At 30.2% G+C, this 21,961-nt stretch overlaps 1 protein-coding gene and 2 pseudogenes across 1 annotated transcript in view; all 3 read right to left on the bottom strand.

Moving 5' to 3' along the window:
• Positions 1–8,900: 8,900 nt before the first annotated feature.
• Positions 8,901–10,396, bottom strand: LOC149889055 (uncharacterized; annotated as a pseudogene).
• Positions 10,397–19,740: 9,344 nt separating this feature from the next.
• LOC149889056 (uncharacterized) overlaps positions 19,741–21,961 on the bottom strand; it is a 12,411-nt pseudogene continuing 10,190 nt past the window's right edge.
• The window catches only part of LOC149889057 (uncharacterized), an 8,436-nt gene continuing 8,414 nt past the window's right edge, over positions 21,940–21,961 (bottom strand). The window contains exon 14 of the mRNA XM_090088280.1: positions 21,940–21,961. This exon is cut by the window's right edge and continues 284 nt beyond it. The gene's annotated coding sequence lies outside the window, so the exon portion shown is untranslated.

Below are 21,961 nucleotides of genomic sequence, written 5' to 3' on the forward strand. Positions count from 1 at the left end.
CTTTGCAGCTTTTATTGTATGAGTATCAGGCTTTAACCGACTTGTCACTCGTTTGTACTTTCTTGGCATCTGAAAAATTATTACTTACATTACTCACTCCATTATTTAAAAAAATTACGCTCTTTTTAATTGCATTAAACAAAATCCAGATTTGGCTATAAATTTTAAATTTATTTTAATGAAAATAAAATAGTTTCACAACCCTTTAAAACTTATAATGTGATTAAATTTAATAAGGCTAATAGTGAAGAACTTTATTTAAACTGAATTTAAAATGCAAAAATGATTGGCGTTAAAACAATACTTACTGTGAAAGATGTCTTTAGGACAAAGTAATAAAGAAATCCAATATAATTATTATTATTTTCTATAATAAAAAACACTTTATTATAAAGTAAACATTGAAATCTTATCATAAACATAAACATAATTTTCTGTTCACTTGCTTTTTTAGAAAAATATTGATTTTAAAAGTTAAAGTTTAGTAAATTTAAAAAAATGATAAAATTGAACAGTGTCCCATTTCACCTAAATTCTCCTGTCCCATGTCACCCCATCACTAGAAGGTGTGAGAAAACCTTTATTTTATATAGTTCTCGTAGCCATATGCTAATCATTTTTCTTCAGTAGTTAAGTAAAAATAGTGAATAATTAAAAACCATAAACATAAAAATATGTGCAAACAACACAAATATTTAATACTAATGATGTCTTCAAAATCCAGGAAAGTTGTTAGATTTTTACATATTCGCAAATAATCCACAAAAAAAAAATACTTCTGAAACTTAAAAAACACAATAATATGAAGCTATTGCAAACTTATAACATATATTAAAAAACTTTTGCTTTATCAAATTTTTCACTGAGATATTGCCAAGTCCCATCTCACCCCATGTCCGATCTCACCCCGTTCTCCCCTATCTCAAAAATCTAATGCAAACAAAATGCGAAATCAAAAACAGTTTATTAAACATTAATGGAAATCATTTTTATGCCATTTATATTTACCAAATAGAATTTCTCTGATCGGCAGCTATTGAATGCATAAATATAGGCTATGTTGTTATATAATTGTAATTATTAGGAAAGAAAATTACTTTAGACACTAGTAAAATTGACCTAAATAAGTTAAATATTTGAATAACCACCTCATATAAAACTATGTATGAAATAACCATATTACCTTTGTTTGCAATAATGTAAGTAAAAAGACTTAGTACGGATTTCAACAAATTTAACTATAAAAAGTGAAGGAAAGGTGAAACGACAAAAACCTATCATCAATTTGTTATATACATATTTGAGAATTCTGCCATCTAAAATTCCCATGTTTTTAACTTTATCTAAGTGTGTTACTAAATGTGATTCTTATAAGACTTGATTCACACAGGTTTTATAAAATTAAAACCTTGCAAAAGACACAGAACTGGTTAAAATGATATTTTGCTACTTTTAAACAAAGGCATGCAAATGATAATCAACTGCATGTAAAAAGCTGAAAGTTTTGTAATTTTATCTTAAACATGGTTTAATATAAGTCAAACTAATTGCTGAACCAAAATAAAAATCATCTCCACCTGCTTTATATGCAAGTATAAAATTGTATTGAGTTTTTTAAATAGGCAAATCAGGATGAAACAGACAAAATAAATAGTAAAGATGTCAAAGCAGTCAAATTAACACTAAGCTGAACAGCCCAATCACCTTATAGGTTAGTCGAATCTGTTGAGAATGTTTCATCATCATTGTCATTACTAAGATTTTAAATATGACCAAGTTCAGTTTTAACATTAAAATTCTTTTCAGAAAATATATTAGCTACAGTTCCAAAAACTGATCATTATTATCTTCAATGTTTTCTTTTATAGCAGGAAAATTGTCTTTTGTAGATATGTATGAAAGTGTAACAGTTATCTCACCAAAGGAGTTCTGTGGATTAAATACTTCACAATGATATCTTCATTAAATATTTGTTGCAAGCATTTTGAAATAACTTTAACTATATATGTAACAAGAACAATGCATTATCCAGAAGTTGAAATACAAAAATATATAAAGATTTAATTAGGATGGTTCACTCATACTGAATTGTTAAAATGAGGGAAGTGACAACTGACAAAGTCATATTATGAATATAATGTAAATGACCAGAGATTACAACCAAGATCACTTAAAATGAGTTTAAAACTAATTTAAATTAAATAATTTTGATGACAAGTTATAATAAAAGAACATATAATAATAAAAACAAAGATTAATTAATAACGGCATTAACAACAACAAAAATGGAGATAAGAACAATTTACAATACTGTGAATAAGTTCTAGCCCAATTATTACAACTCGTTTTTTTTTAACAGATTTTAAATAATAGCTTCCGATTAATTTTTTATATAAAATAATGTCTAAATTCAAACAATATTAAACACTATCTAAACAAACAAAAGCAATACTTATCAAAATTTTACATAGATTTTTGTATTTAGATATCTAACGTGTTTATTTTTATTGTATGCTGATCTAAACCCAATTCGTATCAGCTCGTTTTGCTCTTAGTTTGCTCTTGCTTTTTTGTTTATTTATTGCTGTGAAGACTTCATATTAGATGATAGTACAGTTTACAAAGATATTTCATAGATAATGTGTTAAACATTATTTTTTGTTTTTTTTAAGAGCGAAACTTCTTCTAATTTTTTTTTTTTTCTTTCTTTTGTATTATTATTTTTATTATTATTTGATTTTGATTAATAAAATGGGTAAAATTCCACTGCTGGAACGTAAAATATTATCGTAAAGAAGGTTTTTCTCAACCACAAATTGTCCAAAAAAGAAAATATTTAACGACAGCCATCAGAAAAATTATAAAAAAATTTAAAAACACGGGATCTCTTAAGTAGGCTGTGACAATTCCCGTTTTCCGGGAAACGAAAGCGGGAATTTCCGGGAACGGGATTCATTTCCCGGACTTGGAAAAAAACGGGAACGGGAATTCCCGTTCCCGTATTTTAAAAAGCGGGAACGGGAAAATCCCGCTCCTGTTCCCGTTTTTCACCTGGAACGTCTAATATTTCCTGTATTATTTTTCCTGGTTTTTTTCCTAGTTTTTTTTTCCTGCTTTTTTTTTTTCTTTTTTTTTCCTGGTTATATAATTTGTTTTTTTTTTTTGTGGTTTATTTTGGTTTAGGTGTTTGTTTTTTTTTGGATTCTTTTTTATTTTTTTTTTATTTTTTTTTTTTATTTTTTAAATTTATTAACTTAACAACATAGAAGATTTAGGAAATTACAAAGAATAAATCATGATACTACAAAAAAGAATAAGAATAAAGAAGAATAAAAAATAGCAATAGAATAGAAAAAAAAGAAAAAATAGAAGTATGGAACTATTCAAGCAAAACCTGGCCAGTCAGTGACGCCTAACCTGTCCAACTCTTTGAAATTCTCCTTCATATAGACTAACATTTCAATGTTTCCTATATTAAGGTTGGTCCTTCGTTCGGAGATGATGTTCCCAGCAGTGGAGAACACTCGTTCAGAGGTTGCCGATGCGGTAGGGACACATAGGATTTTCCTAGCAAACCTTGACATAAATGGAAACTTCTAACCATTAGTCTTCCACCACTCCAGGACATTGGAATCACGAGAGACAACTGGTTCCTTAACATACACATCTACCTCACAATTGACCTCTACCATCATAGTTTACTCTGGACCACGTTTTGTGGGGTTGGGTCCATAAGACTCACGCAACATTGCAGCCATTGAATCATCCTCATCCTCATCTATCACCAAAGGGGGTGTTGGAGTGCCAGTTGGGGAACTTCCATCACCATGAGTCAACATAAGGAGTCCTTGAACAACTAAATCCCGTGTGGCGTTGTACTTGTCGTACTTCTTGAGAGCAACACCTTTGTACCTTGGATCCATAAAATGTGCGACAGCATACTCAACTGTGTTTACACCACAGTCGGGGAACCTCGCATCCAACTCATCCTTTAACGCCCAACCTACTTCACCTACTATCTCATTTGGCGGGGAGCGGGTCAAAGTGTTCAATTTTGCAGAAATTGAAATAAGTTCAGGAATGACGACGTGGAGTGTGGGACCTTTATTAGAACTAGGAAGATCAGAGAAACACTGAAAAAGTTGGAGGACATTGGTAAGGGCAGAAATGACTAGCTTATCACCCATTGATGGAAGAAATTCGTCCAAAGAAGTGTCATTCTCCGCCATTGTTTGCAACGAATCATAAAGATGAAGAACTGACTCAAGTTGTCTGAGGTCAGAATTCCAACGAGTGACAACATGCTGCACAAGTGTGGTACGATTGCAATTAGCTGCTATTGCAATTCGTTTGAGGACAGCAGTAGCCTTGGCGGAATGTGAAAAATGACCAACCAAACGAGACACCTTCTTACTTATTATGGACCAACCTTTGCATTTCTATAGTGCTTTGGTGACGATGAGATGAATAGTGTGGTCGACACATCGGAGGCCAGTGTTGATTTCAGGACAAGTATTAACCGCTTTAACCACGAAGCACCACCATCTGTAGTGGCCCACCTAAACACATTCCTACCAAACTCAAAGCTGTCTATGATAACCGAAAGTTTTGAACAAATGTTTTCAGCTGTATGTGACTCTGGGAAGCACTCGAGACGAAGCATGAAACGTTTCATAGCAAAATGTTTGTCAATGTAGTGCTGCGTCAGACTTTGAAAGGAAGCATTTGTCTTTGAAGTCCAGATGTCGCTCGTGAACCCAACACCGTCCATATCAGGCTTGTCTTGGTTAATGAGTGTGAAAACCTTTTTCTTCATGAAAGCATATAACCTAGGAATATATTTACGGGACACCTGACGGGCTGATACTGGATTGTACTGACCCTTGGTTGCCTGTCGCATCATTCGAAGAAAAGAGGGATGATCGACAATCCTAAAAGATTGATCACTTTCGACAACAAACCAAGTAACCTCCGTAACAAGACGCACATTTTCAAAATGATCAACAGGCCACTGAGGACGCATACCAAGCTTAGGAACCTTTGGAGAAGGAGCTTCAGTAGGAGTGCTAGAAGGTCGCTTTCGCACAGGAGTACCCCTACCTCTTGAAGGACCGGGTTGAGGATTTTCAATATCGGAGTCGTCATCAGAAGGATCATTCATTAGAAGACTAAGAGACTCAGTATTCTCTCTCTCGTAATCCATATACAACCTCGAGTGAAGAGAACGAAGATGTCGAATCAAAGCAGTCGTACTGAAGAAGTCTTTAAAACTTTATCACACTCAGAACACTTTGCCTCACTCTCATCGATCTTGATGAAGTAGTTCCAAATAAGAGATCGCTTACCCATCTTAGACAAAAAAGAAGAAAATAGCAACCAAATAAAGCAAAAAAAGGACAGCAATGAAGATAACAACCAAAGAAAGCAAAGCCATGAAGATATCAACCAAAAAAAGCAAAGAAAAGATAGAAAATTAGAAATAAACACTAAACTTACTTTAGCACACACAGGGGAGCTTTAATAAAAGCTATGTACCTAAAAAAAAAAAAAAAGGAAAAAAGGTTAATTCTAACTAATAACTTATATTTAAAGGAAAATAAGGTAATTAACAAGAAAGATATCAAAGATACGAAGAAAGTTAGTAAAGAAAAGACGCAAGTTAGCAAAGAAAAGAAGAAATTAGCAAAGAAAAGAAGAAATTAGTAAAGAAAAGACGAAAGTTAGTAAAGAAAAGAAGACAGTTAGTAAAGAAAAGAAGAAGTTAGTAAAGAAAAGAAAAAAGTTAATAAAGAAAAGAAGAAATTAGTAAAGAAAAGAAGAAAGTTAGTAAAGAAACGAAGAAAGTTAGTAAAGAAAAGAAGAAGTTAGTAAAGGAAAGAAGAAAGTTAGTAAAGAAAAGACGAAAGTTAGTAAAGAAAAGAAGAAGTTAGTAAAGAAAAGAAGAAAGTTAGTAAAGAAAAGAAGAAATTAGTAAAGAAACGAAGAAATTAGTAAAGAAAAGAAGAAAGTAAGTAAAGAAACGAAGAAAGTTAGTAAAGAAAAGAAGAAAGTTAGTAAAGAAAAGAAGAAAGTTAGTAAAGAAAAGAAGAAGTTAGTAAAGGAAAGAAGAAAGTTAGTAAAGAAAAGACGAAAGTTAGTAAAGAAAAGAAGAAGTTAGTAAAGAAAAGAAAAAAGTTAATAAAGAAAAGAAGAAATTAGTAAAGAAACGAAGAAATTAGTAAAGAAAAGAAGAAAGTTAGTAAAGAAAAGAAGAAAGTTAGTAAAGAAAAGAAGAAAGTTAGTAAAGAAAAGAAGAAGTTAGTAAAGAAAAGAAGAAAGTTAGTAAAGAAAAGAAGAAATTAGTAAAGAAACGAAGAAATTAGTAAAGAAAAGAAGAAAGTAAGTAAAGAAACGAAGAAAGTTAGTAAAGAAAAAAAGAAAGTTAGTAAAGAAAAGAAGAAAGTTAGTAAAGAAAAGACGCAAGTTAGCAAAGAAAAGAAGAAATTAGCAAAGAAAAGAAGAAATTAGTAAAGAAAAGACGAAAGTTAGTAAAGAAAAGAAGACAGTTAGTAAAGAAAAGAAGAAGTTAGTAAAGAAAAGAAAAAAGTTAATAAAGAAAAGAAGAAATTAGTAAAGAAAAGAAGAAAGTTAGTAAAGAAACGAAGAAAGTTAGTAAAGAAAAGAAGAAGTTAGTAAAGGAAAGAAGAAAGTTAGTAAAGAAAAGACGAAAGTTAGTAAAGAAAAGAAGAAGTTAGTAAAGAAAAGAAGAAAGTTAGTAAAGAAAAGAAGAAATTAGTAAAGAAACGAAGAAATTAGTAAAGAAAAGAAGAAAGTAAGTAAAGAAACGAAGAAAGTTAGTAAAGAAAAGAAGAAAGTTAGTAAAGAAAAGAAGAAAGTTAGTAAAGAAAAGAAGAAGTTAGTAAAGGAAAGAAGAAAGTTAGTAAAGAAAAGACGAAAGTTAGTAAAGAAAAGAAGAAGTTAGTAAAGAAAAGAAAAAAGTTAATAAAGAAAAGAAGAAATTAGTAAAGAAACGAAGAAATTAGTAAAGAAAAGAAGAAAGTTAGTAAAGAAACGAAGAAAGTTAGTAAAGAAAAGAAGAAAGTTAGTAAAGAAAAGAAGAAGTTAGTAAAGAAAAGAAGAAAGTTAGTAAAGAAAAGAAGAAATTAGTAAAGAAACGAAGAAATTAGTAAAGAAAAGAAGAAAGTAAGTAAAGAAACGAAGAAAGTTAGTAAAGAAAAAAAGAAAGTTAGTAAAGAAAAGAAGAAAGTTAGTAAAGAAAAGACGCAAGTTAGCAAAGAAAAGAAGAAATTAGCAAAGAAAAGAAGAAATTAGTAAAGAAACGAAGAAAGTTAGTAAAGAAAAGAAGACAGTTAGTAAAGAAAAGAAGAAGTTAGTAAAGAAACGAAGAAAGTTAGTAAAGAAAAGAAGAAGTTAGTAAAGAAAAGAAGAAAGTTAGTAAAGAAAAGAAGAAATTAGTAAAGAAACGAAGAAATTAGTAAAGAAAAGAAGAAAGTAAGTAAAGAAACGAAGAAAGTTAGTAAAGAAAAAAAGAAAGTTAGTAAAGAAAAGAAGAAAGTTAGTAAAGAAAAGAAGAAGTTAGTAAAGGAAAGAAGAAATTAGTAAAGAAAAGACGAAAGTTAGTAAAGAAAAGAAGAAGTTAGTAAAGAAAAGAAAAAAGTTAATAAAGAAAAGAAGAAATTAGTAAAGAAACGAAGAAATTAGTAAAGAAAAGAAGAAAGTTAGCAAAGAAAAGAAGAAAGTTAGCAAAGAAACGAAGACAGTAAACTACTTAAAAAAATTATAGTTAGGTCTTAAACCTAATTATAGTTTTAAATTATAATATTTATATATATTTACCTTATAGTTATAGTAGTTTGTTCCTAGTATTAGTACCAAATTTATAACATAAATCTTAAAATCTTAAAATAAACGGGAATATATGCGCGCGAATCATAAAGTAGCGGGAATCGCGTAAAAAAGCGGGAAACTTGGTAAAATGCGGGAAGCTTGTAAAAATACGGCTTTTCCTGTATTTCTTATATTATATTATAATATATAAATATATATATGAATTAGAATTATATTTCATTATATTTTATTACTTTTTTAATAATTTTAAAAAGAGCATTTTAGTTTGTTCAGTTATTCCCAGTGGGTTGGTCTTTTGACATTTCTTCAAAATTCAAAGTGGAAATTAAAGTCTACACTTGTATATAATGCCCATGGGGCTAATTTCCACTTTGAATTTTGAAGAAATGTCAAAAGACAAACCCAATGGAAATAACTGAACAAACTAAAATGTTCTTTTTAAAGATTTTTTAAAATGTAATAAAATAAATATATATTTTTAAAATGATAATGATAATATTATATATTATAATATAATAATTACGGGAAAACCCCGTAACATCGAATAAGGTACGGGAACAAGAACGGGAAATTCCTGTTCCCGTATTTTATTTATTACGGGAACAGGATCCCGTTCCCGTATTTTAAATACCAAAAGCAGGAACAGGATCCCGCTTTTTTTTTCTTAGCGTACGATAACTTTTATCACACAGTGTATATATATATATATATATATATATATATATATATATATATATATATATATATATATATATATATATATATACACACACACACACACACACACAAATTTTTTATTGATATTGTCCCATTAACAAAAAAAGGTCAAGAAGTCTTTGAAATTTTAAACCAATTAGAAATTCAGTAGTATAAGGGGCGTTTAACACCCTGGTTATTACCCTGACGGGCTTGTTAACATCCTGATTATATTTCTTAATACAATTATTCTCAAATATGTGTTTGTTGCTCAACATCAACAAAAAATAGTTATTGTCAAAAACAGAAAATGTAAATTTATTATTAATAAATAATAAATAGAGAAAGATAAATATTTAGAAATATACCATAATATAAATGTTATATGTTAAGACATAGTTTGAATTACAATATGGAATAATGATAAATCTTTGCTTATACGGATAACTAATGCACTTATTCACAAGAGATAATCTATTCACATGTGTTGTAGATTTAAAATGAAAACCGATACCAAGAGAAGAAGATTCATAAGATGCAACTGTATACAGATTTTTAGGTAGCTTTAAAATATAACCAGAAACTATAATAGTTGGGGCACTCAAAACATTAGCAATCAAAATAATTCATTCCTTGTGAAGTAATACAACAATTATCCGTCGGTTTACAATTAAAAGAAAGAGGCATTACTCTTTCAGTTGAAAAATGAGTGCGGATATTTCTCATATTACTTAAAAGATAAGGAAATATGCCAGCTTTAGTTTTACGTTTTAAAATTGATAAATAATTTTCAAAACGAAGTCTAGAAAAAGAGTCAAAAGGCTGTTGATATAAATTAACAAAATACGTTAAATGTAGCAAAACATGAAAATTATATGACATACAATTTGGCTTAAACAATTTTGGACGTTTTGCGACAAAATGACTGATACACCCTTTAGCGCAATCCATATAATCATTAAATCTGTTGGAACAAAGATAATTCACTGCATAATGTAACAGCAAAAAATGTTCATAATAATCTGCCAACAAAATCTTTTTCAAGAAAAAATACCCCTAAATATATATTAAAAAAACGATATTCTGTAGCTTTGTAATGGCACAGTTCTGATTAAGGTCTGATTTTACGATGAAACTCAATAGGAATAAGTTTAAAAAAGCTCGTTATATTTTCTGATACTCGCGACATTTTGTTTAAGCTTAATTTACCAGGAAGACGTGGATACTGAGAAACTGATGTAAAATAGAAAAAACATTTTTTACAAACACCAAGGCACACCAGATACTGTTATTCTGGACGAAATGAAGAATGTAAACCAATACCTGATATGGCTGCTAAAGGTGATACAATAATTTGATTATTTTCTTTCATATCACGATAACTAAAATTATTCCGCATATCGCAATTATTTTTTAAATATAAAGCTCGATGTTCAACAGCTTCACCCTCAACTTTACAATATGAACATCCAAGTTTTGTAGTATGCTACTTGATACCTTCAAGAATTTCTCTTGCTGGTACGTCACAAGAAAAAATTATACAATTGATAACAAATGTTACATTTTTATATACAAAACCTTGAGACTTTAATATTGACAACTCACCACCCAAGTCTGTTAACAGAGAACACAAGTCAGGTTTTACTGTACCACAATAAACGGATACTGGTAATGGAATTTTGCTTTTAAACTGTGGAATATACAAGAGTATTGGCCATACACAAAGCCTAGAGCTTTTAAAAAGTGGCGAACTATCTACATTAAAAATGAAATCTATAGTCGATGAAACATTTGAAATACCTTTGTCAATACAGTACTTCAAATTTTCAATAATTGAAAAATGAAAATACATGCCAATACTGCTGATCCACTCTTTAATGTTGACTCTTCAATCCAGTGTACTGTGACACCAAAATAAGACCGATGATGAGCTGACCAACAGTCAGTTGTAGTTGCAACAAAATGCTGTTTCTGTAACAGGCTAGTAACTTTCTGACGCATAACTTGGTAACGTTCACCAATTTGTATCATGACAGATTTTCGACAGATAAGTGTTCGGTTTGGTGCCAGAGTAGTTATCAATTTTCTGAAACCAATCTTCTCAGTTGTGCTGAATGGCTGCAGGTCAGTTATTATATAATCAACTACAGATTTATCTTAAATCTCCTGAGATGCAATTTTAGAGTTTCTCACAAAGTTGACTGTTTGCTGAAGCTTAACTTGTTCAGATTGAATGCCCTGATCTTCAATCTTTCGCTTTCTGTATGCAAGCAGTTTGTCATACTCCTTTATTTTAGTGGAATGAATTCTCTAAAGAAACTCAAATTATAACTATATTAATGCTATATTACTAAAAATGCATAAATTTTTTAAATAACAAAAATAAGCATAAAATATGACTTAAAAAACATAAAAAGTGAAAAAAAACACAGAAGATTGTGCCAAACAATAAAAACCCAAAAACTAAATAATAACTTGTCATGTTTTTGAAGGTTGCTGTATCCCAGTAAGATAAAAAATATATACCAACATCAGCAATAACAGACAAAAAATTAATCTAAAAAATTATATTTAACACACATGTGTTCAAAGGCAAGATAAAAAACATAACAACATCTCTATATTATAACAATCAACAAAGTAAGCTCACAATAGCAACCAACATCAACTCTGGTTTATAAAATAAAACTTCAGTTTATTTTTAAACAGTTGAAGCAAGTATACAACTACTGTACAAAATAAAAGTTGTAATAAAAATAAAACTGATCAAAACTTGCAACAAAAAACTTAAACCAACAACTAACTTATTTTGTAAATAATAAAATTCATTGTACTATTAAATTAATTAATCGTTTTACACTACTAACTAAATAAAAATTACAGAAAAAAAATTATAACTAAATTCCAGAATATAAATATATTTAATAAAAACTTATAGCAGTGTGTTGAAAAAAAGAAAAGATTTTGAAACTTACTTTATAGAACAAACAAATGTAGCGCAACATAACAACGTTACAAAAAGCTAAGTAAAAAAAAAACATTCTCTCCAAAAAGTTATAGTATTAAAAAACAAATTGATTCAAACAGGTAAACATTAAAGACTTTCTATCTAAAAATTGTTATATATTCTATAGAGAATTAATTCCACTATAAGTATGATTTAATAACCATTAAATGACTAGCTACGACTACAAAAAATCCACTAAATACATTAAATACAAAATGTCCACGAAATACAAAAAATACATACCTTAACATGTTTCCGGAGGTTAGATTATGAGTTAGTATATGCTGAAACCTGTTTAGGCTGTGGTGCTCACATCAAGCAAACAAATTTACAAATTTTGTCACTAACGTTAACACATTTAAACATCGGATCTATGTGTGGCTAAGGAGATTTAGATTTATCATCTTCAGTAGCACTACTGAAGGCTGCCATTATAATCACGCCATATGTCAACAAAACGTAATTTTGATTATAGAAAACTTTAGAACGTTTTACGCCCGGTACCGGTTTCAATTTCTTGATAATATCAATTCCTTGATAATATTAAAAAATTGAAACCGGTACCGGCTGTAAAATGTTCTAGAGTTTTCCACAATCGAAATACAGTTTGTTGACATTTGGCGTGACAATATTATTGTCTGTATGATACTTCATTCGAACCAAAAAGTACTTTTTTAATGTACTTTTTTCTGAAAGTAATTCGTTACAAAGTAAAAAAGTAAGTCATAAAAGTAGCGAAAATAAAAGTAAAAGTACTGCGATGTAAATGTAACTCGTTACTTGTTAAAGTACTTCAAAAAGTAACGAAGTACTGTAACGAAGTATATATACTTCGTTACACCCCAACACTATATATATATATATATATATATATATATATATATATATATATATATATATATATATATATATATATATATATATATATATTTGGTCTAGGAATTAATTCGTGCGGTTTGACAAGGGTTTCGTTTAGCCACGCATGCGTGCGAAGATCACTGTTATTGCGCATCATTTTCATTAAAAATCATTTGATTTAAGCGTAAACAACACTATTTTTAATTTAACTGATTATGTCGATTTTTGTTCCTGATAAAGTGTTTTTGCGGGGGATCCTTCTTCATTACTTTAACATGAAAAAAAGTGCTACCGAAAGTCATCGTATTTTGGTTGAAGTTTATGGTGACCATGCTCTAGCTGAGCGAACGTGTCAGAAGTGGTTTGCACGGTTTAAAAGTGGTGATTTTTGTTTGGAAGATCGAGAGCGACCAGGACAGCCGAAAAAATTTGAAGATGCAGAATTGGCAGCATTGCTCGATCAGGATTCCTTGTCAAACGCAGGAGGACCTTGCAAAATCGTTAGGAGTTGAAAAATCAACAGTTTCCAGACGCCTGAAACCCATGGGTATGATTAAAAAAATGTCTCATTGGGTTCCACATGAATTGAATGAGAGAGACGTGGAAAGAAGAAAGACCATTTGTGAATTGCTGCTTGAAAGACAGAAAAGAAAGGGATTTTTGCATCGAGTCGTCACTGGTGATGAGAAATGGATTTATTACGAGAATCCTAAACGAAAAATGGCCTGGGTAAAACCAGGTGAACCAGGTCCATCACAACCCAAACGAAATATTCACTGTGCAAAGGTTATGCTGTGTATATGGTGGGATATGAAAGGTGTGGTGTACCATGAGCTTCTGACACCTGGTGAAACTATTAATGGAGAACGTTATCGACGACAGTTAATGCATTTGAAGCAAGCTCTGGTCATAAAACGACCAGATTGGGGTAACAGACATGATAAACTCATTTTTCAGCATTATAACGCTCGACCACATGTCGCAAGACCTGTCAAAAACTATTTGGAAAATGTCGGATGGGAAGTGTTACCCCACCCGCCATATTCTCCGGACATTGCTCCTTCTGACTATTACTTGTTCGATTGCATGAATAACGATTTGATTGGACAGCGCTTCACTTCTTCAGAAAATATCGAAGAATGGGTCTCTGATTGGATCACTTCTAAGGATGAAGCATTTTTTCGACACGGAATTCGTAAATTGCCGGAAAGAAGGGCAAAAGTAGTGACTAGTGATGGACACTATTTTCGTTAATGTATTCATCCATTTAGTTTTTGAAATAAACCTTCAATTTTCAATTAAAAACCGCACGATTTATGTCCTAGACCAAATATCTATATATATATAAAATCATAATACGAGAAGTTTAACATAATACTCTTAAAGTTGTCAAGTATCAGATAAACAAACGAAAGAAAGCGTGGCTAGCATACAATGCGTTGCGGGAATTGTTATTCAACCGGTAGTTTATTAGCGGGAAGCCGAACAGGATTCAACACTCCCGCCACCTTTGACGAGTAAAGGAATAGTTTTCTCATTAACGAAGGTGATAGTTATTATCTTCATTTTGTTAGAACATTCGATTTGATATAGTTTATTAACAGATCGACTAACTAAACACGATTTTCCGCTTTCTTGTATATTATTAACTTTAGCAAGTCGAACGACCCCATTGTTAGAATATATTAATTCTTCAACTCGTGCTGACTTCCGTAACTGTCTTTTGCAATTATCGTGCTGACTTCCACAACTGTCGTTTTCAATTAACACAATGTCATTATCACTATTACCATTACTACCATTATTTCGATTTGATTTATATTTACGTAACTCTGTCAAGTATTCACATTTGAATCTGCTTCTAAAATGATTCAACGTATTAGTTAACATACTGCTTCTTATATATACATCTTGTTCTATCTTATCGCTTGAACTTAAACTTAATTCAAAACGGAGCTTATGACCAAAAACTAAGTGATTGAGAGTGAGTGCTTCATCGCCCTGGTTGTTATACAAATAAGTTAATGGTCGGTTGTTTAATAACATTTCAATTTTGGAAAGCAATGTTCGTACTTCTTGATATGAAGATTTCGAGGACTTTAACGCCTATTTTAAACATCTTTTTGTCATTCGTACCAGTCGCTCAAACATCCCTCTCCACCAAGGTGTAGAAGGCGCGTTAAGCTTCCATTTTATAGAATGCTTAACAGCAAAAAATTGAGTTTCAGATGACAAAAACTGAGAACCATTGTCAGAATAAGTTGTATCAGGAACCCCCGTCTCCCTATAAATCTACAACTACCCATAATGCGTGCATTTGATGAGCTGTCATCTACTAAGTCTAAAAAAATCGAACAATTACTGCAACATGTAAACAAAAAAATCCATGCCTTATTTGATGTACTACCATTGTAAACATCTTTAACATAAACTGGGCCTGCATAATCTAAAGCAACAGACTTGTAAGCGAAGTCAGAGTTTAAACGACTTTCAGGTAGAGGAGGAGCAGGTGGGTAACTTTTTTTTTCAGGCCATTGCGCTTGACAAGTTTATGAAAATGTAAAATTAATAATTTAGCAAAATAACAGTTATTAAAAATAAAAATAGGAAACGTAGTGTCATATTCTAGGTCAGCATTCTCGATTCTGCCACGACATCGAATTATTCCATCTTCAGTGAATAAACGAAGACCTTTTCGTAATTGTTTGAGATTATTTTCATTGGTTATTTTAAATTGTGAAAATTTAATCCGCAATCGCTTTGAGCTATCTATTTCTTCAGCTGTAATTGGACCGATCTTCATACTGTTCTTTCTTTTACCTTTTACATTATTGAGAAATCGCAGAACCCATGATGTTACTCGAAGTAAGCACCTATAATCACTAAATTTAGTAATGTTAATGAAGTCAAGATTAAGATTACATACAGAATGTGCGACATTATACAAAACTTCCAGTGATTCATCTGAATGATTGGCATTTTCCTAATATGGCCATTTCATATAAACATCATTTAAAAAATTGGGTCCTGAAACCCAGACATCATTCCTATATAACTTCTTTAGTGATGATCCTAGAGAAATTTTATCTGCAGGATTTCTATAGGATTCAATATAGTTCTAATTACAAATTAAAGCTAATTCTCTTATTTTAGTTAATCGATTTTATATGAACTGTTCATATGTATTGTTTGTGTTAAAAATCCAATGAAAGCAAATGGTTGAATCAGTCTAATATACTACATTTGAAATGTTATAAATTGGTATAAATTGATCGTAAATAGATGCTAACAGTTTTGGTAAAAGTAAAGTCCCAGAAAGTTCCAATCGAGGCGTTACGTTTTTGCCTAATGGGGCAACCCTAGATCTCGAGACTATCAATGAGGCGTGACTTAAACTAGCATTAAAAAATCTAAGATAAACACAGCATCCAAAAGATTAAACACTTGCATCAGAAAACCCTTGTAATTTAAACTTTACATCATTTATAGTAGGGTAGACCGGGCTCAAATGTATCGTTTTAACTTTTAGCCGAAATTACCAAGAGACTATTCAACATACACAAAAATCAACGGTGTATCTGTATAGCTAATATATTCAGCTGTTAAATGAATGTAATATGACGCATTTCAAAACATCAATAACCGAGAAATAGAACAAAATTCACATAATGGAAAAGTGGTACAACCGTCCCGGACCCCGGGGCGGTTAAATAACCTTTAGGGGTCGATTGTATCACGGCAGGCTATTAAAGAATTTTTGGTCTTTCCTTAGGTACATTTATTTAAAGACTTATTTTCAACTAATCTTTTTTATTAATAGAGCAGTAAAGCAAACGAGGTCCAATATATTATGTTTTTATACCCACAAGACAATACAACAAATGGAAAAAATCTATAAATTCTAAAAAATATGTAAATGTGAATTATAATATAATATGTAATATTATTCTTCAAGTGTTTGACAACAATATTTTTAACTCCTAAATTCTCTAATTCCGAAAACTTTTTGACATAATCATTAAACTTGGAAATTTCATATAATAAAATCAGCTGTTTTGATTGCTTCCCGGAGCAATCAAAACAGCTGATTTTAGAACGACAATAACCAGACTAATGGCTTGGCTTTAAACAATTAAAGCAACGCCTCTTCTCTCCTAAAATATTTCTCTTAGAACTGACATTAGTCAGAGTTTTAAACTTTTCACTTCTGTGACTATTGCTGCAAAAAAATACATTTTAAATCATATTGTGTCTAAAAGTAAGCACTAGAATTAGCATCTCTGCAGTGGAATGAATAATTTTACCTTCTCTGTCTGACTGAGCTTTCTCCCTAGCTTGTAGTCCACATTTTAAAGGTTTTAAAACACCCTTTATATCCCAATTATCATAAGAATCAAACTGTCTGGTAATGATTAAATTTAACTTTTCTGGAATTTTTTGCATTATTATAGGAATTAGTAAAGGTCCATACATAGTGGAGTCTATACCTAAATTCTCTAAACTTCTAATTTAAACTTCAAGATTGTCATTTATTCGACGTAACGAAGAAATATTGTTTATGCTTTGCACTCACTATAAAGCAAGAAGTGACTTAATGTGTGATGATATTAAAAGTTGTTAATTGTTAAACCTTTTTTTAAGCAGTTCTAATGAGGTGTTATAATTATCATTTGTTAAAGCTAAACCTGAAATTGTTTTTAATGCTTTTCCTTCAAGCAAATTACGTAAATAGTTAAGTTTCTGTATTGGGGAAAGATCTTCATTAATATGAATGGTACATTCAAAATTTTCATAAAACGTCTGCCATTCCTTAGGCTTTCTATCAATGGTACATAATTTTAAAGGTGGAAGTCTAATATTATTCTTTCCAGAAGTAGATGTAGAACCTTGTACACTCCCTAATTGTGACTCATTATTACTCTTAAAATAATTATCATTAAACCTTTCAATTATTTTTATATTTTTCTTAAAAAATAAAGAAAATTTATTAGCTAAATTCTCTTCATTTTGCAACTCATCTTCATCTTCAATTAACTAAATCAATTCATCATCAATGGCTATAAATTTATTATAATTTTCAATCAAGACTTCCTTGAAACTAGATAGTTCTTCTAATAAGTTACTAGCTTGACTAAAATTAATGATGCAATCATTAGCCTTTTCAAATATATTTTTAATATCAGTGACGGTAATGGTACGAATACGCTTTTTCTTAGTAATACATGCCATTATTACAAACCCCAAGAATGGCAGTAACAATAAATGATGTTTATTCAGAAAAAAAAAAGGATAATTCTGATTAAGGCAAACCGTTGAGTAATCTGCAAATTTCAGATAACTGAACGGTTTGCGATAGATAAAACAACTTGATTGGTTACAATCACACAATATATATATTCATAATACAAGAAGTTTAACATATACTCTTAGCATTGCCAAGTATCAGAGTAACGAAGCGAACGAAAAGCGTGGCTAGCATACAATGCATTGCGGGAAGTATTATAAAACCGGTAGTTTATTAGCGGGAAACTGAACAGGCTTCAACAATTAATGTACAAAGAATTTTCGGCCATCAAAGAAAATTGATTTTGGGCCTACTGAACTTCTGCGCCTTAATTTTGCTAGCTTCTTGATAGCTTCTCTGTCATCCTGCTTTATAATTCCACAATCTGAAAGCGCCGCAGTAGCAATAGCAGCTTGAGCAGCATCAGAACACACCATATCTGACACAATCTTTAGCAACTGTTGGAAGGCTTCCAACAATTGCGAAAAGAACTCAAAGAGAATTGATTTCTTTTTGCATACCAAACGTACTATGAAATTATCAGTTCGGATATAGATGTAATGTCTGGTGATGAGGAGTTAATTAATGGTAATCAGACCAATTTTGATAATAAAAAGTTATCAAATCTTTCTGAATTAAAAAGTGAATCTAGTAGAAATATGAGAAAGCTTCTAATAGGGTAGTCGTTATTTATGAAGTTGCAAATTGCCACAAGCCTTAACCCCAAGAATAATTCATTTTGGTATAAAAATACATATGATGAAAAGAAACTGCAATGCATCAACATTTAGTGTTAGCTCACAACCTCTATAGTCTCCCATACTAAAATTTAATTGCCACAATAGGTTACTTCAATAGTTAATGTGTGTGGATTTGTTAATATAGCAGTTCAACAATAATTATTGAGGCTTTCTTATAAACTGGCATGATTCAATATATTCTATTGATTGCCTTGTTGTATTTTTCTGCTAAAATTGAGTTATTAATGAGTTGTTTTTTTAAATGGTCTCAAGATACAGCAGAAGAGGCTGGTATTTTAATACTTTATTCGTTTTATTTATGTTGTAGTAAAGTTTTATTAACTAAGTATGTTTGTACGCAAGAAGAAATCATTTCTCTTTGTGGTTCTTTCGAATGCTTTAGTTAATTTAAAAGTAGTTTCTTTATCCCAAGGAAAGAAATAACCATATTTCTTTCATTACATTGTTCCAATAAAAACTTATCCTCAAATATTGGCACCTTTGATTTTCTCGGGCATGTGCAATTTGGGGATTAGGGTGCACATTAGGACACTATTCTAAAAAGATATTAAAGATTTCGTACTGTTTGACAAAAAATTAGTTTTTTTTTTTGCTGAAAAAGGTTATTTAGTTATTTGTTCTTTAAAAAAAAGCAAATTCCAGCTTGTTAAAATACATAATAGTTGTTTTTTTTCTTACACTCTAAAAACGATTCCGTTTAAAATAACGAAAATTTCTACAGAGCAGTTCTTTTGTTTTTTTAGCTGAGTGAGTTGTCCGTAAAACTTACGGAGTCAATATGTAACAGAGTCAGTCCGTTAAGTTATTTTTACGGAACACTACGCAAACTTTGCAGACAAGTCCGTTAAAAATAGTAGTTCCATTTTCTCACGTTTTAAATTACCTATTATTACGCTAAAGGTCTTTTTGCATTTATTTTTTAGTAATGTTAGCAAGAAATTATTTTATTTTATGTTAACTGTAATAATGAAGCTTTTAGAATACTTATTTGATTATATATATTCAAATACGATGATTATTTTATAAGTGAATGAATTTCACATATAGAGTTCTTCTTAATGGTTAATGTTAGTATCAGCAAAAAAAAAAGTTTAGCCAAATTTGTATTTGTAATGACGCTCATAATTTTTGAAAAAAATGCTAGATTTTTAAAATTTTCAGAAATACTTGTATATAAGTTCAGGTTTAGCTTTATATAATAAATTTTAGTTACTACACACAATATAAAGACCAAATAATATGTAACCAAATATTAAGTGTCTTGTCTTTTTTGCACTATTAAGTGACTATTTTTTAACTGCCTTCAACTTTGCATGAAGCTGATAAACTGATGCTGGAAGTGGCTGTTTTTCTCCAACGTTGTAATTTAACTGCAAAAATTTTAAAAAAGTCGCACATTCTTCTGTATACTTCAAGTTGAAACACCAAAAATGTTTAAACAATCGTTCAATACCCTCTTCAACTGATGACCCAGCTGTAATTAAGGACTTCTCCGCAGCATTTTTTACCAATAGAACTTTGTCGCTAATATTACCTTGTATGAGAAGCAATGGATATGGTTTACAACAGTTTTCTTCAGCTTCTGTCATGGAACTTCCAGGCTGAAATATAAAAAATAAACCTAAGGTAGGTTAAATTAAATGTTATTTGCTATAATGACTATTTGATATTTTTATTTTGTGCTGCAGTACATGGTAAAACCACATAGTCATTGTATAGAATAATACTTTATTAAACATGAATACTAACATGGGTTTTAACATAAACACTATTACAATATCTGGATGTATATTTGTATGGCTTTTTTTTTTTTTTTTTCATTATATTGACAATTTACAGCTCATAAATGTATTTTTGATAAAAAATATCTAAAGTTTTGTAACTGGAAATTATGCCTAAACTTGATAACTTTTTATCTTTATGTAAGAAACTCAAAAACTAAAAGTTGTGTACAAGTTATTACATAAAAGCTATAGTTATTTTTTTTTTATCTCATTACAAATTCAAATTAAAGTTCCTATTGAATTAGTAAAATTATAGAAAATAACCTCAATAATCCTCATTAAATAATTGAAAGACTCCAGTCCTGAAATCCTCTTCTGTTTCACAGTTGTTCTCAGCAGCAGGGAAACAAATTTGCAAGCATGATATGCCAACCTTTAAAATTGAATAATTAGAACAGTCATGTTTTGATTCTGATTTTTAGTTTCAGTTAAAATAAATACAATCATGTTGGAATATCATAATATATCTCCGTTTAATATTTAAACAAGAACACAGGGTTTAAACACTTCTCCCAGTTCATTTCTCATATTATATCGTTATGTCCGATATTTTTTTCCATATTAGCATACCACCCATCCATAGGACAACTCAAATATGCATAACACATGCAAGCCACAGGTTTTTTTCTAACTAGATTTGCATAATTACTTTGAGCCTATCCATTAAACATTATGCACACATTTTTTAAGAGCTTATTCTTTTTGGAGAAAAAATTCAAAAATATATCTTAGTAACAATAAACACTGAAGGAAACACACCATTATCGCCTCTTTTGGCATCCGCTGCCTTCAGTTCAATTGATTTATTTCCACTTAGTTCTAATGCTGGGACTAACATTTCTGTCCGAAACACTGATAAAAAAAAAAGCTCAATACGTAACTGTTGTAAACATACAAATATTGCACATTATTTTGTTACTTTAATGGTTTAGGAAATGTCAATTTCATAAAAACAATAAAAAAATTCCATTCACTATTACAAAAACATTAAAAATTTTTTTTTTTTTTTATTATATGAAAAGTATTTTTATTTTTTGTAAAGTTAACTGATTTTTCAAAAATTTTGAATATGAGTTTTAAAATATAAAAAAAGGTAAATTAAAAAAAAATCACTACCCAGTAAACATCGAACAATTGGTAAGTAGTTGGCCCGATCCTAATAACCAACTATTAGCTACAGTTGGGCCAACAGTCGGCTATTTAGTTGGTACCGTGAAAAAAACGTAACGCTTTTACCAACACTTAGCCAACTGTTTTTAAACAATTGTTTGCCGTTAACGGCCCAACAGTAATAAAACAGTTGGCTAACAGTTGGCACCATTACCGGCCCAACTATATGACTTTTTTTCGCGATTTTTTAAATTCGCTTTTGCACTTAAATTGAAAGTGCAAAAGTTATAAATCATGTTTTGAATATTGCTTAATAACAAAGTATAACTTTGCTTTTTAATATTTAATTTTCTATTTAATAGTGATTGTTTGTATATCAGATTTTACCAGTCAAACAGTACAACTGTCCACACAAAATATTGTATCATTTATAGATAACTTAGTTGAATACACAAAATGAACCAATTTTTTATCATTACACATTTATTTCCAGACCATTAAAGAAAAATATTTACAAATAAAAAACAAAAAATATTATATTATTGTAGTTAATATTATTAAAGGTTTGAAATTAATATTGGCAGCTTTAATTAAAAACAATATTTTAAAACAG

The sequence above is a fragment of the Hydra viridissima genome, unplaced genomic scaffold (assembly GCF_058129835.1).
Source record: "Hydra viridissima isolate aposymbiotic clone 2 unplaced genomic scaffold, HvirCarnegie_v1 scaffold_5, whole genome shotgun sequence".
Classification (NCBI taxonomy): Eukaryota; Metazoa; Cnidaria; class Hydrozoa; order Anthoathecata; family Hydridae; genus Hydra; species Hydra viridissima.